Here is an 18612-nt window from a genome sequence, read left to right on the forward strand (position 1 = left end):
GATGCATTTGTAATACAGCCTTTCTGGTCACTTTGGAAGAGGACTGATCTGCCTTATTCTGCACCCAGATGGTTTAGTATTTTGATGTAATGTAGAAACACCCTGCTGGGAAAGTCCAGCCAAAAATAACGTCACGCACCTGTGACCTTCCTTTTAATTCTCAGCCAGCCTTCATTGTTGCTCTGACCTAATCATGCCCACTGGCTTCTTAAATTAGCTTTGTGGATCTAAAAGACGCTGTACTTGTTTCAAGAGCATTTTTAATTGAGCTAAGTTGTAATTACCTGATGTAAAGTTCTCTCAGGTGTAAAGAGTGTATATATTCGTTGGTATGTGTGTATCTGAAAGTATGTAAACTGGACCCAGGAATTGTCAACTACAAGAAGAATCTAGTTGCTTATACTGTTGATTACATATCATTAGGATTTAAAAGATATGTGATGGAAAGGCAAACAAACTAGGAACTCAGCTTGGATTGAAATTACTCATAGCTTTCAGTCATTTTCACAGCAAGCATCAGTTGTCAAGGGCTGCTTTATGTTTTTATTTAACTGCTCACTAAGACCTTGATATTATTTTGATTAGTTTATATTATGGCAACACATCTTCCTCAATGTGGTATTGTCTGAGAAACTTGTGCATCATTCTACCACAGCTAGGGACACCAAGAGAAGGGTGTGGATGTGTGAAAAGTGTGCAAAAAGGGAAAGCAGATGTGGTTCAGAAATTTTTTCCATCTGATTTTCAAAATAATTTCCACCACCCTAATTCTACTCCTGCTCGCGTCAATTGGAGCTCTGCCATTGACTGTAGTGGGAGTAGGGCTAGGTCAGTTCATGAAATCTTTTTGAAACCACATCCTCATTTGTTAAATAAATGAAAGATCCGTGAATCATTCTTGCTCACTGTTACAGTTCTTGAAATTGAAAATGGTCAGGGAGGAGGGAACACTGTGGATTTTGAATTAGACAACACAAATTTCAGCATAGCTATGTTTTGGAGATGGTTCTTCAGATTCTGGTATTTGTTGCTCCACGTGGAGAGTTGTGGTGCTCGTGACACATCCTCAGAGTCCTTCTCTCAGAGGGCTGAGACACCACAGGTCCTGCATTCCATGAAATGGTAAGGTCAGAAGACCTCATGATACCATAAGGAAGTGGGAATATCTGCTTGTGATTTGGTAGATAGAGTAAGTAAGTTATCCCTTGTGCCAGAACCCTCTACTGAGACATGCTAGGCCATGACTGGGAATGGGTGAGCTTTCTTTTCTCATAGCTGGCATAGGCTCCCTCATCAGAAATCCAGGAGGGAGATTTTTTCATTGCTTTTGCTATGGTTTTCTGCTGTGAGGGGAACACGGCACTGCAGGAAGATGAAGAAGGATGAGTCAAGTGGATAAGAAAGCCAGGTAGCCCTCCTTGTTTTCTTTGAGACAGAGGTATTTGCCCAGGGATATCAGGGCTGTTCAGAACCCTTCTTATGATTTTTTGTACCCAATGGCTATATGACTTCTTTCCCAAGTCTACAGTGTTGAACAATAAGTGCCACTGTGCATTCTGTGATAGTGCAACTTCCTAAGGATGTACTCAGGGCACACCTTGTACTCAGGCATGACTCAGAAAAGCAGGCCTTGCATGTTCCTTTGTCTTGTTATGTACAAGTGCAGGCAGATGTGAACATCAAATGACTAACTTTCCAGCTTCTTAGTTAAAGATGTGGTTTTATATGTATATATAAAAAATGTAAACCTATATGTATATGTCAAGTGGCCACTGGTGGACATCTTTTGGAGTGTTGCCCTGAATTTCTGTACTTCATGTAACACTGTTTCAATCTACAAAAGTTCTGAACATTTTGGGGGGTTTACTTTGCTATAATTTGCTCAGTGAGATATAGCTTCTTGCACTGAAGAAGACTTTTATCTGTGAGTAATTCCTGAGGAGTAATTCTTTAAATAAATTCGCAAATAGAAGACTTGCATTCACAGGAAAGAGAGAAAATGCCTTATATCAGAAGTGAGAGAGAAATACCATTATTAAGGAGGGGAAATCCCTCAAACCATGTTGTCTGTGAGCAAAATACCTAAACAGAAGGCTTACTAGCACATGCTTTTGAAAACTTCAAGTATACTGTACAGATGACAGGTATAATCCATGCTAAAAAACCCAGCCAGCTTTAGAGGTTAATCCAAGACCCACTGAAATAAGTGAAATTATTCTTGGGCTTGAGCCCAGACTCTCACTATGGCAGCAGACACTTTCAGAAAAATATAAAGGGCATCTGTAGCAGAGGCCTTAGGCTGGTACTCACAGTTTTGGACTCTCTGTCAGCCCTGCCCCTGCTCTTGAGAAGATAGTGGAAATCATTTAGTCCCACTGCTGCCTTGTTCTCATATCTGTAGTACTGTGCCACTAAAAGCACAATTCCTTAGCATTAATTAATTCCTGGGAGATCCTCAAGCAGAAGAAGTGCAGAGCATAATTTTATTTCAAGACATAGAAGAATTTATAGAATAAGAGGTGGAAGGATGTAGCAGAGTTTTCCCATACTTACTTCTTTGGAAACAAGACTTCAGAAGTACTGGAAGAATTATTAAACTAAATCTTGGTGGCCATCTCATGATGTTGGGTACTAAAGCTAGAGTTTTTCCCAAAGGCCAATTGGATAGATAGACCAACAGAGACTTGAAAACTAATGGATTACAATACATTTGTAATTGTATTTTATTGAGGTGCTCCTTATGATAAGAATATATGGCAATTATAGGAGACTGTACATAGTTGGAGTTAGGCAATATTGTGTTTGCTAGTACAGCACATTTGCCTGAACAACCTAGAATCCTGTCTTTGAAGAAGAAAACTTGCTTTAAGTGATTGATTTAAGTGATTTCTCTATCCATTTTGAGGTACACAGGAACCTGACACATGCAAAGATATTTCAGTCTGAAAATTTCCTCCATCACCTCTAGGTGATTGTCTAATGTGATGGTTTTGGCTGAGATCGAGTTAATTTTCTTCACAGCTGGTTGTATGGGGCTCTGTTTTGGATTTGAGCTGGAAACAGTGTTGATAACACAGTAATGTTCTTGTTCTTGCTGAGCAGTGCTTACACAGCATCAAGGCATTTTCTGCTTCTCATCCCACCCCACCAGCAAGTGGGCTGTGGATGCAAAAAGAGTTGGGAGGGGACAAGGCCAGAACAGCTGACCCCAACTGACCTCAGGGATATTCCATACCATTTGGCACCATGGCCAGCATATACTTCTGGGAGAAGAAGGAGGAGGTGGGACACTGGGAATTATGACATCTGTCTTCCAAAGTAACAGTTACAAATAATGGAGCTCTGCTTATCTGGAGGTGGCTGAACACCTGCCTGCCCATAGGAAGTGGTGAATGAATTCCTTGTTTTGCTTTGCTTATGCATGCAGCTTTTGCTTTACCTATTCAACCATCTTTATCTCAACCCACAAATTTTCTCACTTTTACTCTTCTGAGACTCTCCCACATCCCACCGGGAGAGGAGTGAGTGAGTGGCCTTATGGGGCTTAATTCTGTCTGGGGTTAAACCATGACAGCTAATTTGAATGCCCAGTTAATATATGAAGGCCTCAGAATAATTGCCTTAATCATAAATGATCTCAGGAGTTTGAAAGACAGTGGGCAATTCTACTAGGTCCTGTTTTTGGAGCCCATATAGTAATTGGAGGGTTCTTGCTCTCACCTTTTAAACACATGGGTCAAGTTTGTGCTCAAAGCCAGGCTGGATGAGGTCTTGAGCAACCTGGTCTAGTGGGGAGGTGTCCCTGCCCATGGCAGGGGTTGGGACTAGGTGGTCTGTAAGGTCCATTCCAGCCCCTAAAATTCTATGATTCTATGAAGTTTCTGTGAAGCAGAATCAAGAAGTTGCAAAACATTCTTGAAATAACATTGCCATATGTTAAGAAACAGACAGCCTTTGCTGATATCAACACTTTCTGTAGTGAATCATGGATATCAGGCAGAGAGTTTCTTGTATATTGTCAGGTCCCTTTCCATGCCTCCTATTGCCAGGTTTTAATGATGTTTCTCTAGGAGTTTGTCCAGTCTAGTGCCTGGATGAAGATATTCGAGGCTTTAACGCTGAGAGTTAGAATATTGCTGTGAATACTTGCAACAATTAGTTTTACAGTGTTCCTTTGCACCCCTTCATTAAATATGGACATCTTAATCTTCTCCACAGGGGCATATTAGACTCCTTAGGTGGCTTGTTTCTGCCCTACTGTAATTTCTACCTGAAATGACAACTTGCTTTGTGGGTGTGCACACATTAGAAATTACAAGAGAAACTATAGGACTGAATAGTATGAATGGGTTTTTCTCTCCTATATGGCCATCTAACAGCCTACTGTAAGCTTAGGGGAGGAAAGTCCCTGGAGTTGTCCATGTGATGCTTCTGGAAGGCACTGGACAGGTAGGGTAAGGAGCTTGGCTCAGGCGAGGGGCAGCCCCAGCTTTTCACTGACAGTCATGGACTGTTGAGAGCTTAATGGAGATGTATCATAGAAACAAATCAGGCCATCACAATCTGTTTGTATCGATCCACTTTCAAGCCCTGACAACAAGGACATGCCAGAGATGGGCAGGGCTGTGTTCTTGATGTTCTCAACTTTGGGAGTTCTCTGATGCTGCTGTGTTTATAGATAATCTGCAAGCAAGATCTGTGGTGTTTGGATGGGGTGGTTTATTCCCTGTTCATGTCATACTCTGGAGATGTCCCAAATCCATGAGATATGATGGTAGGTTTGGTAGATGAAAACCACTGTTTCCCCCCTGTTTCTGGGTGGTTATGTTTGTGTTTCTGGGAGCATTGCAGAAAGCCTCACACAGATGCTCAGATACTTATGTCACTAAAAAAATATTTTGAATGCTTTTTTTCCCTTTTTTTTCTAGGCGAGGAACAACAGCTTGAAGAGGAGTCATAAAATTAATTTTTTGCAAAAAGAATACAAATGGAAAATAAGTAAAGGTAAAAGTTATTGGAAGAGATAAGCAACAGTGCATAATCACACTCCAACCTACCCATGGGGCTGTTTAATTAATTACCATTTACCCTTACCAGTTAATTTCTACTCAAAGATTTCCTTTTGTTAGCTCTAGGCAGGATATGCACCCGAGCGGAAATTTGTGTGAAAGAGACTAAACCTGTAAACAGTGCTTCCATCCTAACTGGGAGCACATGCATTATTATAAAACAACTTTAATTAGAGGCAGCTTAAAAAAGATACCATCTCTCCAACAGCAACTACTGTGTACTGAACAAGATGAAACTCAATCCCTTGGAATCAAAACAAACAGGCCATCACAAGACACTAAGGTTTTGAAACATGGTGTTGTGGAAGGAAATGACAGAAAATATGATACCAAAAAAGCATTTTCTGGGTCACTCACCAAATCCAAAGGTTTTTAAAGGGTCTGGGGCCTAATAAATCCCTAGTTTAATATATTAATGATATGAATCTATTCAAAAGCTGCAGGTGTTTTCTGTTTTTTTCCTCAGATCACAAGCCAGAGGGTCTTATCTTCAAAGCTTTAATAGCTGAAATCACAGAACCACAAGGAAGTTTGGGTTCAGTTGCACTTTCCATCCATTATTTATTACCCCTTGTTGTGAAAGTGTTGACTTGCTCTGGTGGCAGACCAGGTTCCAAGCTGCATCAAGTGCTGTGTGAGCAGCAGGAGAAGGCTCTTTCCACCCTATGGATTTACAATGTCATTTGGAACAGGAGACAATGGGCAAGATCATCAAAACTGGAGGAAAAAGGAGATATAAGACAAACATGGTACAACCATTTGGGCAACTGATTAAGCAAATGCATGTACAGCAAGTGCATATATGTACTACAAATGTAATGAGCATGGACAGCTCTGATAAAAATCAGGAGTCAGTACCTGGACTTGGAAATCTGTGGAAAGCACCTCAGCATGGCTTCAGTTTGCCCTGGCTCACTTGTTTCAGCAAAGACACCCCCAGCCTGTGCTTGTGCTTCTGAGCACGATGACTTCCACAAAGAGATGAAGTGAGCAGGAAGTCAGCTGGACTCCTACTGTGACATCTTTCTTACAGCCCTAATGCTGCCTGTGGGGGCAGAGCACCCATGAGATGTTTAGGGTTGCTGTTGATGTGAACAGGAGCAAATCCTGATTATGCTTATTTACTGGAAGTCAACATTTGCCCTTGAAGTTGAAACTAAACATTAAGAAAAGTGAATCACAAAGCACAGTTTTAAGTGGCTTTGTTAGAGTTACACCAAACTCACCTTTGGTCCTTAAAGCTTGCTTGTCTATTAAAAATAGTACACCAACTACATTACAACATGTTTTTGATTTAGGTAACTGAACGTCAAGATTAAAAAACACCAGGGAAATATGTGATGTGTACAAGACTTACGAAGACTTTTCTGGGATTTTTTGCACTGCCCCATTCAGTTGTCTATATGTCTGGCAGGCAACTCAGAGCTAAGAACTGGCGTTGGAAATATTTTTGAGCATTGGGAATATTTTGTAGTAACAAAGGATGATAAATACATGCTGAATAGTGGCCAGTAAGCCAATTTCACTTTTAAGATGAAAGTCTTTGAGGGAGATTGGAAAGGAGCTTGTCAATCCTGTGTAGCATCTTTAATAATGGGTCCAAATCTAATATGTTTACTACAAGGAACTGAGTGTCCTGTGAGGGCATGGACAAAAATGTTCAGAGAAAGACGCATAGATTTTTTTATCTTGGAAATTACAAATCTGGATGTCAGGATTTGTCCAGGAGCAGTGAGAACCAGGCCCCATAGGGGCTGTCAGAGCAGGACCTGCCAGGCAGAACTTGTCCCACTGCCCCAGTGGCTGCAGAGCATAATAGTGATGATGGGGCAGGGCTGAGGTGCAGGCAGGAAGTCAATTTGTGGGTCAGGGTACACAACCAAATAAGCACGTTTGCAGGGTAGCTCCGGAAGCTTCACCAAAGGTGAAGTGAGCTAAAATAAACTCTGAAGCAAAGGGAGGAAAGCCCTGACAAACCTCCTCACAGCCCTCCCTCACACAGCTCTTTTCTGAGCAGCTTGATCAGAGGTCCCAGAACTTCACTGTCCCAGGACCAGGCAGAAGCACAGAAGGGGAGAAGAAACTGCTCAGGGCTGTGGTGGAATTTTTACAAAGAGAATGAACATATATTGGTTCTGCTGAAACAAAGTATCAGTGTGAACAGCATCCCTTATTTTGAAACCTCATTTTAACCTCCAAACCCAGTCATTTATAACTATGTTTATTTACTGTCACATAATGTTTTATAGGTCAAGTTTATTTTAAATGCACTTCCTGTGCATCAATATAGCAGGAATTAATTTAACACTTTTATATCTATCTTGCTTAATTTCCTTCAGCTTTACTTAACAATTAGATAAATTTGTTGCGGTGAAATTGATGCAGGGCACTGCAACTTCTGTTAACTGGTGGATATATAGGCCCTGATGTGGCCAGTACTGTTGAGCTGGAAATCTTTCTCCCCTTCAAGGGTGCTTGTGACAACCCCTTATGTAAGCTAAGCAGTAGGACTTTGGTCTTTCTGGTGCCCAGCAATGGCAAGCTGCAGCACAAGACTTAGAAGAAAGCAGGCTGGCAGGAAGTTTGACATTGCTGGACTGGGATGGGGCCATTGCAGAGCAGTGGGATGAACTGTGGAAATCCCATTTGATAGGACACATACACCTGCAGGACCCTTGGCTCCATCCTCTGCCTCTTATTCTTTCCTTACCTCTTCTTTGGTTTTGTTTTCTGAAGTAAACCAACTCTGATTTTGATTAGAGGAAGGTGTCAGACATACACTCTTTGCAATGGCTGTGGAGTTCAAGATAAGAAAAATAAACAACCGAGGGAAGGGTGTGATGCTGTGAAATATGCTCATTCTCTGAAGCAGTGCCACCACAGATTAATTTTACTTTCATATCAAATAACCTGCATTTTGATTTTATGCCTTTGTGTGTATGTGCAAGTATGTGCATGCTGTGGCATACACAGGGTCAAATTAATTGCTGAATCCAATCCATTTCTCAGTGGCATTTTTCAGAGAGCAAGTTTTGCTCACAGTATGTAGCAGAACATCAGCTACACGTCTGTATTTCAATAGCAACTGGAACAAGCAAGCCCAGATATCGATCACTCTAGATCTTACTGGTTTTATTCTCCATGCTGTGTGAGTGTGTACTTAATTGTGGGACAATTGATTTGGAGACAACCATCCTGATGACCTGTATAAATATTGAAAATGAAATCATTATGGGATACATTTCCTTTTTTTACTTTTTTCCTGTTTAGATCCAATTTTTATCCCTGCAACGTCCACCTCTGCTGACCACACACCAGTCATGGTTGCTTTAATAAGCTGAGGGGAAAGGAACTCTAAATGCACTATTTATCAAGTTGATACTTTTCCTTTAATAAGTTTTCCTATTACACTGCAAATCTTGTACAGCTCACTGGATTTACCCTTCTTCAAATAGCAATCAAAACTCTCCATATGCATGAGTGTTGTGAATCAATACACACTGAGCCAATTGCTCTATACAGTGGTAAGAATAAAATAATCAGCAGAGGAAGAAGTAGCTGCAGGAGTTCATTTAAAAATATTCATATGCAAGTGGAAGAGGCACATGATTGAATAGTAGCTATCAGTCCATGTACTGATAAAACTTGGGTCAGCCCACTCTGAACGGTTTTGGTGCTGAACCAGACCACTGCATGTCCCAGAAGAGGATGTAGGAGCACATCAAAAGGGGCTAACACCATCTTCTTGTAACAAGACTTGTTGCAGCCCTAATGCAACTGTCACTGCACCTCTTCTATGGAAAAAATTCAAAAAGGCTTTCCTCTCTGAAATGTGTCTCTTCAAGCCCACACGTGCTGAACAAATAAAGATTCTTTCATTTTCAAAAACCACGTGTTTATTTCAGGGTATTGTTTCCCAGAGGATAAATAAAACATTACCAGCATTTCTGTCTTTTTTTGTCAATGTCTATATTCCTCAGTCCCATTTGTTTAACTCAGAAGTATTTTACCTCTTTCAGCCTACTCATCAGAGAGGAGCAATCCATTTCTCTGAAAGGTTTGAATCTTGCCCTGTCTTTTATCTTGGGCTTGATTATATTAAATGTTTCAGTATGTTTGATAAACTCTCTCTATTACAAGTGATGGCAAAGCAGAGTGGTCACCTCTTCGTGCCTTTCAGAGTATGGTCATAATGGATAACCCCTGGAATTAACAAAACTGTTATGCCTGATCACAAATGGTCAAGCGGGTCAGTATATTCGACTCTCCTTGTACTTTTATCACACAGAATAAGATAAATCATGCAAGGCTTGCAAATTTCTTGGCCAGGTCTGTGGATGATTTAACTCTTGCCAGTGAACTCCCTAACTTTCTCTGGATTCAGAGCCATTAAAGAGAAGTAAACACATGGGTGTTCAAAGGCTTTCTCTTCCCTCTGCAGCTCTTCCCATGTTGTTCCTAACTGGAGATGAAAAGGAGAAGTCAAAGATTGCTCTGTCCCAACATGCATTCCAACTAATGAAATAATTATCTTACAATGTGGTTTAGTATGGAGTAATTGTACAAGAAAGCTGTTTGGCAGCATGTCTCAGTGCAAGCTGCTTCCATGATGTTTCCAATCCTTCACCCAGGGAGAAACTCAGCAGGAGGGATGGGATTATGAAACACAGCATGTTTTGGAAGTCCCGTCACTGGGCTTTGCAGAGGGTGGTGCTAGTGTGTGCTTTTCAAGCCTGTAGTTACTTACCCAAGTTTGTAAAGACTTGAGGAGCAGCCAGAGTTCCATCTTCTTCAGCAAGTAAAGATCCATTAAAATGTTTAGCCTGTCTCATATAAAACATCTCCAAATCCAGTAACGTTTTGACAGTCAATGGATGCCTAGGACAGAGATTGAGCTATTCCCTTGTATGATTTAAAAATGAGTTGCTTCAGAGCAGGGCAACTGATTGTCGAGATGCACAAGGAAGCCTATGCTAGGTCTGGCAGCACATCACATATCCTCTTAGGACTGGCAGTCTTAAAACTGACCATCTTCAGGCACAATAACATCAAATTGGAAAGAAGACTAGGAGGTAGCCCAAATGTCACCTAACTGTTCATCAGATCCATGTATTTTTGGCCTCTTTGGTGTCAATCAATGGTCACCTCTGTATCAGATTTCTGAGTTTTAGGTAACAGGAGAGATATAGTGGGGAGAGAGTGTCCTGATCTTTGTGAAAGCACATTTATAACAATGAAGAGTCAACTGAGCAGGGACGAGTGTGCTGTCAGTTTATGAATTCTGAAAGGCTCATAAATCACAGCATCACACGCCAGGCAAACTCTTTATTAGATATGCAAACCCTTTAAACAATGCTCTAAAAGCATAGGATACTTGACAAATGCTGTATTGCTTGAAGAAGCTTGCAGCTGCAAGAAAAATGTTTTCCAACTCCAGGAAAAGAACTGTCCCTTAAAAGTAGAAGACTATAATCACAGAGGGAGGAAATAATAACGTATCAGGAACTCCATCTCCCAAATCTATTAATGCATTTGAAAAACAGGAGTAATGTTGAAGTAAAAAATAACAGGTCTGCAGAAAGCTTGACCATGATTAGTCTGTCTGTTCATCTCTGCCTCAATGCACTTCTTTGTAAGATGCAAACCAAAAATAAAAAATCAGTAGGGTAACAAGCATGTTGGAGATAAATCGTCCAGGGTTTGTCTTTATGGAAACTAATTTAGTTTAATTATGCAGACCATTTTTCCAGCACAACTCCAAATACTATTGCTCTTAACCCAGTGCTATTAAGTAGCTGAAAGTGCGATAGTAAAAAAAATAACTACATTATTTACTTGGTTGGACTTGTCTGGTTTTTATGAGGCTTCTCTTCTTGTCCACTTGGCTCACCTGTCCAAAGATCTGTCAGACCTCTGTGTCATGGCAACACTTGAGTTTATTCTCCAGTTCTAAAGACAGTCTCCAAGATGCCTCATTCCTACAGGTATTATTAAAAACGGAGGCTTTTGAAACAGTGCCCTGGCAAAGACTCAGTTTGTCTGCACAGGGCTTTGTCAATGCTATCAGTCTCATACTCCCCTACTACATCTTTGTGGAAGAGGCTTTGTCAGGGGGCCCCAGCTGGCCGCAGCTGTAGTGGATTCAGGGTGCTACTTCTTGCCCAGCTCCAGCCTGTGGCTGGTCCCACAGTGCTGCTGCCATGAGCACCAAGGGGCAACCAGGGGCACCTGCATGAGGGGCTTTGGCTCTTGGGTGCTGGCAGATAGAATGGATGGCTGCTGGATGTGGGTCATTGACAACCCAACCAGCTGCTCATTTTTGGCACAAAGAGTTCTAGCAGATGTCACCATCATATTGTCCATCCAAAGACAGCCATTAAAAAAAAAAGAATTACATATCTACAATCGAAAAAATTGAACTGTAAGATACAATTGACCTGTGTGAGACAGGAGAAAAGAGAGCAGCGTCTGGTCTTCAACCCCATGGCATGAGCCAGAGCCAGGCTGCTTTGTGCCATGAAGAGATCACTCAAACTTGTGGGTACAATTCCCTATTAGGAGATTCCATCTCTCTGCAGGACCTGATATGTTTACTCTGAAACCAAAATACAGCATTAGATGGGTCATTAAACTTATTCAGTGTGACTATTGCCATCCCTCAGCTTCCTGTGTATCTGCTTCATTAATGGATTTCAAATCTTCTGGAGATAACTGCAGGGAGCAGTGTAGTAGATTTAGTGAAGCAAATTCTCTGAGCTTGAAAGTGTAGTTTTTGAAACAAAGAAACTATTCTTTCACCTTACTTTTTTTTTAAAATCTTTTTTTTTGAATTACAAGAGCTTTTTTTTTTTATAAAGACCTGGAGCCATTCTGAGATGAGAAATTGTTGCTTGGTACATATATTAAAAAAAAATCAATTTCCCTCTGCATGCATGTTTTTCTACACAAAAAAAAGATCCATCACTAATAAGTAATGAAGGATGAACCTGAAATGAATCAGCACATTTCTACTGAAGATCCAGGTGGACCGGAAGATCTGTTTAACGTACCCAGCAATGAAAGTGCCTATTGTCTCTACACTCCAATATTGACATAATATAATTTCCTTTAATCTTTCAGGTCCTGGAAATGGCAGCATGAAAGGAAATATTTAACTCTGAATTTATTTAGGAGTTCTCTGTCTTGACCAGGTTCTGCTGCCTTCTCTTTCTCCAGACTTTATAAGGGTTGCTCAGATGCCATTGACCATATTGGAGTGCTGCCAAGGAAATGCTAGCCCCCCATCAATGTAGTTGTCCCTTCAATCAGTGTTCAGCACTGTGAAAGAGCCACACCACTTATTTAGACTTCAAAATATGAACTCAGTTTTAGATGCTCATTAATTACACCCATGCTGTCACCATACTCTTCCAGTCCCAGCAGCATACCAGCTGAGGGGCTGGACATGATGGTCCAGCTCAGGAGAGAACCAAGAGAGCTGAGCCGGCTGGTGGGTTCAGAGCGGCAGACAGAGCCTTGGGCCTGCATCTGCTGCCAGCAACCAAACCATTTGGCAGGGAGACAGAGCATGTAAAGGCCCTGGATTGTTGTTCAGACAGGGAAGCTGGCCAGTTTATCAGTAAGTGTTGTGCTCAGGCACAGTGCTGCAGGAAGACAGTGAGGCAAACCAAGATAGACATCTGCCCGGTGCAGTTCCTCTGGTATTAAAGGATTGGTACAAGGTGTCCCAACGTGAAGAGAAGATCATACTTGTTTTTCCTTCTCTCTCCTATTGAATGCTGAGAAACTTATGCTTTGGTCAACCATAATCTTTTGGCCATACCCTGGTCAAAACACTGACATTGGTCATGGCTAATGCTGTACATGGCTAAAAAGCTGTACAATATGGTGACTTGCAGCCTAGCAGGGATGTTGTGAACATACAGTTCAATAATTATATAGATTCAGTATCAGTTAAAGGGCTAAAATATGATGGCAAATTCAGTCCTTTTAAAAACAAAAGATATTAGTGAGAAAAAAAAAGAACCGGAAATTTATGCTTTGGATGTATCCAAAATGCTAAACAAACAGAAAACAAAATTTCTACATATTACAGTTTTCAAGATAAGAACAGTTTCAACAAATGAGTAAATGGGACCAGGGGCAGCTTTCTGACAGACGATAGCTGAGGACTGCAGAGGTCTGGTGCACTACACTGTGTTCAGAGAAAGTTTTGAAATTAGTATGCTCAGCATTTTTTTGCTTTAATAAAACTGGTAAAGTTGATCTGATTTTCTGCAACCATACTTCTGTTCATCTTTTCTACTTGAGAAACTAAAATGTACACTAGATATGAGGCTAGTGAATAAAACAATTTTATTAGTATTACTGGTATTCCAAACAGAATTTTGCCTTAACTGTGAAGAAGCCTTATTTTGCCATAATGTTCATACAAATGTTTACTGAAAGTACATTTTAGGATCTCAAAGCAGGTTTGTTTAATCACTACAAATTTTATCTTTTTTTAAAAAAGCAATTAAATATAAGACATTAGAATTTTGTTTGCAAACTAGACGTTAATTTTTCTTCTCTTGAAACAGAAAATTGGTAGAAAATATACCTTAAATAAATGACTCTGCAATTTCAAACATATTGAATTTTGTACATACCATTAAATGAACCACCAGAAACATAAGAGAGTGGACTGAGACTATCCAGTACTGAAAGGAATATATACAGAAAATAATTTATGAGCAAATGGGCCATTCTGATTTGTTAAACCATTAGACCAATTGTAAAATTGAATATTTCTCATTAAAGTTTGTTTTACATATTCACAGAAAACAGCAAAAGCTAATTTAATAATTTGTGTTATTGTATTTTTGGCTAATTTTCTATTGTTCCTGACATAGTAAGATTTTGAATCTCCCAGCCATGAATTGGTATCTATTTTATGAGGGACTGTCCAAGCAAGGAAAAAAATCAACACTTGCCCAGAGTGACTGGAAGTCTAAGTTTCTGAGAGCTGGTGATACACAAGGACCATATGGAGAGCTGGTGCCACAGGACTGAAAATGGGGGTTGAGAAGATAAGGGAGCAATAAAAGAACAATTTCTGTTTAAATCAGACCTTCAGAAACAGGCATAACTGAAGGAGCTACAGTGAGTTACATGTTAACCCATATGCAGAAAGGTAACAAAAGATGGCAAAACCAGTTTGAGCAAAGGTCAGAATAACTTTCATCTGATCAAAATTCTTTAAAATGTTTGTTTAAAAGATATTTGAACTAAAATTGTAATTCAAATACAGCAAAGGTGACTGGAGCTGATATGGTTGGTCACTCAGAAGTGAGAAACTCAGCTCAATATTAAAATATTCACAGTCAATTACATAGGGAAACTGAGGGACAGGGTGGATGACGTACATGAGAGCAGTGAAAGCTCTGTAGAAATGAGGTACTGAAAAATAAGGCTGAATTTGAATCCTTTGGTTCAGGCTCCACTGGCATTCACAAATGCAGTCTTAACTGTCAATTTAAAACAGGAATGGATGAGTAACATAATCCAGAGAAAAGGGGATCTATCCAGCACACTCGGCCAGGCCACGTGAACCTGGCTTTGCTGCTCTCCCGGTCCAGCTGGCTTTGCTGTCTGCACTCAGTCTGACTAATCTGCTGCCTGAGTGGGCTGCTGCTTGTGAAGCCAATTCTTAAAATAATGGCTGACCTAATTACATAGAATCAATCTTTACCTTAAATATATATGGTGACTGTACACATGAAATTCATACTGGATATTTTGTAATAATTTAATTTCACATCCCATCTTCCTCCATAGAGTAAATTAAAGTGATGTGTATTTATGCAGAAATATTACAGTACAGATTTAGAAAGCAGAAAGTGCTAAACTAGTAGGCACTGAGGAGGTGGATAAAAGGGGTGAAATAGTGATAGTGTCATTATCTGGCTTTAATAACTTCTCTGGCACCGGGTTGGAAGTTCCTAGACAGGTAAAACTGTTGGTGCAGTGATACTACCAAGCAGGTACATGTTTTGATTGCTGTATTCATTGTGCAGCCTGCTAGGTTTTAGATCAGAGTCATTAATTATTGTGAAGATGGCAAACATTGAATGGATTCTCTTGATCTGGAGTCTGTTTAGCATCTTCTCTATTACAATGAAACAGTAGCATATTTTGCAGGTGAATAAATGGAGGCAAACTAATTACTCACCACAATAGATTAATAGGTTGTGGGGTGAAATTATGATCAGTACCAGAAATAGATTTGCAAATGGTCATTACCTACCTTCCCTGTACAGAAAGCTGCTTCATAGTCTATAAGCAGAAGCTTCATTCTATTTTTCTAGATAGTTTCTGCAGCTCTTGTTCTCTGCTCTCTTTACTGGAGTAACCTTGGTTGTTTCTAGAAAGCTGTAGGCACAGCTTCAAATGCATTGTAGACATGGTCAAATCAAGGTTTAGACTTCCCTCTACATATCCCTTTTCCTGGGCTTTTATTGGAACAGTTGTTGCAGAATTAGTTTTAAATGCTGGTGAAAAAGTAATGGAATTTCTTTTACATGTCAACACCTTTTTAGAGTGTTTGAATTTAAGGGCAATTAAACAGGTTGTGTCAGTATTTTAACAATGAAAGTTCAGATTTTTATTTCAAAGTTATGATTTTCAACTAAAATTGAACAACTGTTATTAAGAAATAGAAGAAATAAAATATTACAAGGCAGTTCAGCCTGAAAATGAACTAATTTTAGTGAAACAGAATGTCTTGGGTTTACCCAAATTTTTCTTCTTTTAAAAATCCTCTCAAAGCTTTATACTGCATTAACATAAGATATTCCTCTCACAAATTCATTCTTTATTTCAGCTCTCAAAGTCACCAAAGACTTTATTTATCCAGGATAGTTTACCTCTGATATTACCTAGGCTTTTTACCCTCCCTGATCTTTGATAAATCTGAAAAGATCACAAGCTGACAATGGAAAAATTATACAGCTGGAGGCTACAGTTATCTATCAGTATTACAGACACTGTGATAAGCAAACAAGTTATGTGGATACCTATGCATAGAAGAAACACAAGCAAAGTCTCTTGAGCATCATAGGCTCCTGGGTTTTGTTCTTCCTCCATATGACAGGTGACAAAACCAGTCCACGGCCACCAAAAAATGGAAGAATGAAAAACCAGAGCAATCTGTGTATCATGGAGAAGAACTTGAGGGTAAAGGCTATTCCATATGTAAAAAAGAAGCAAACAAAACCCAGGAGCTACACATAAGCCGTTTTGGGGGGGGATGAACTTGTCTCATAGGTCTACGTTACCTTGTGCAGAGCAGATCCCACCCATCAGTCAAGTCAACAGTGAATCTCCACAGGGGAGTCATCAGTACTGTTCCTCTTCAGCTCCAGTGCCTGCTGTGCCTGTGCACATGGTGGGATTAGATATTTTCTCTGAGCTTCACAGGTAATTAATTCTCTGCTGGGGCCCTGGGGAGGAATAAATTTGGTCCTGTGGTTTGATTGCAGGGAACAGAAATGGCCTAATTTCAGATAATTCCTCGTGGTAGAAAATGGGGTCTCCTCCCTCAGATGATGCTTGGGTCATGTTCACATTACACCCATAAATTTGCCAAAGTGGGAGAGAAACTGGGGGCTAGGTTGTAACTACTAAATGTTGCTGAACCTCTTAAGCAAGTATGAAAAACACTAAATAAGAAGGGTTGTTTCTAGCTACTGATTTAGCTTGTCTTCCAGTCTTGTAAACTGGACTGACTCTTCATGACCTTCTCACAGATTAAAGTCCTGGGAAGGAATGAAAATTGGAAGGCTCGGATTACACTTTTCCGATAATTACAATAGATTAGTCAGCTCAAAGACAATAGTTCCTAGCTGTTGCATGGTGAATATAAGTGATGTGAAAGAACAGATTTTTATTCCAGGTTTATAACATAAGGCTTAATGCCTTACTCTAGTGGTTCCAAATTTATACAATTCATAAATATACTCAGCATATTGTGCCTAGCAATAACCTGGACATATGTGAATATATTCAAGCAACTACTCAGCCTTCATGAATGTTATGCCAAAGAGGATTTAAATATAGTGGTGAAAAAGCATCAGAACTACCTGAACTGGCCTTCAAAGGCAGATACATGCTCCTCAAAAAATAAAAATAAGTATTGCTGAGTCTGGATGACTGGCACCTAGGATAAACTTAAGGATTAAAAAAAACCCCAAAGTCTTATTTGTGCCTTTTTTTAAAAAAAAAATTTAAATTAGTCATACGAGTGACTAATGTGATTCCTGGATGACAGAGTAGTTCATATATTCATGAGATCTATATTTACTCAGTGTCAAAGGGGCTAGGTTTTGTCTAGGTTTTTCTTTTTCTTTTTGAAGGATCTTCTCAGCTCAGTGAGGCACTTGGGCACATAAGTCATATCCCTATGATGAACTTGGTTTCAGCAGTGTTTGGACACATGCTTAAATTATCTGCTAAACTGGAGACTCTGGAGAAGTGACTTTATAGGGGTCAGAAGAAACACTGAGGTGACACAAAGGCAGGACACAAATCACTGCTGACAGTCATATAGCACTGAGGATGTGTGTACCTGTATTCATGTCAGGGAACACAATGAGAAGCTAAGTGACATGTTATATGTATATTAGCTACTCTTGCATTTACACGCTGCAGAGGTGTGTTGAAGAAGAGCAGTATATTTTGCCATAACTTTAAGGCTTCTTGCTTTCGTGCACTCACTGCTTGCTTGGTGGCTGAGGAACTGCTGAACTCCCTACAGCGAGCTTCCAGCCTTGCTCCACACAATTAATCAAAAATAATATGGAAAAGTTCAGCAAGCTACTCTGTACCACTTAGAGGTGGACTTGGTTAGAGAAAACTGCTACAAATGAAGAGATGTTAGTGAGGGCTTTGTGTATGGGGTTTGTTTGCTTTTTTGTGTGTATGCTTTCTGCTGAGGCAAGATTTTTTTTTTCCCAAGTGTGCACTTTTCATCACATTTCCACATTATTTAAAATGAACAGGCATGGGACTTCCCCATTTCCCTCAGGAAGCTATCCCACAGTTTAATAGATATGACCCTTCCATTTTTTTCCAGCTGAGCTAATGTTTTTTTTTTGCTACTTCAACCCAGTGCTGCTAGCCATGCCTCACACTGAATAGTCTTTCAGTTGTTTTATGCTCTGAAGGGAATTAGTTTTATTATCCTCTTTCTTTCTAATTTAGCCATGTTAAACATATCAATCCCTATCATCACTTTTTATGAATTGTCTTAAATCCTTTCATATGTTCTAATTTCATTTCACCGAATTTCCTCCTGAATGGTTTCGTAAGTCATTCACTATTTCTAAACTTCCTCTCACCATAAGTGCTGCTAACATCCGTAACAGAGTATATGGGCTGTGGCATAGCCCATGGTCACTGCTTAGATTCGTGTCCTCACTCCACTGCCTGTTCTGTATTATTGAGGGTAAGAAGAAAGGCATTGTGATACATGGAGCCTCATGTACAGTTGCTTAGACAGGATCCT

Source organism: Acanthisitta chloris, unplaced genomic scaffold, assembly GCF_000695815.1.
Source record: "Acanthisitta chloris isolate BGI_N310 unplaced genomic scaffold, ASM69581v1 scaffold9351, whole genome shotgun sequence".
NCBI lineage: Eukaryota > Metazoa > Chordata > Aves > Passeriformes > Acanthisittidae > Acanthisitta > Acanthisitta chloris.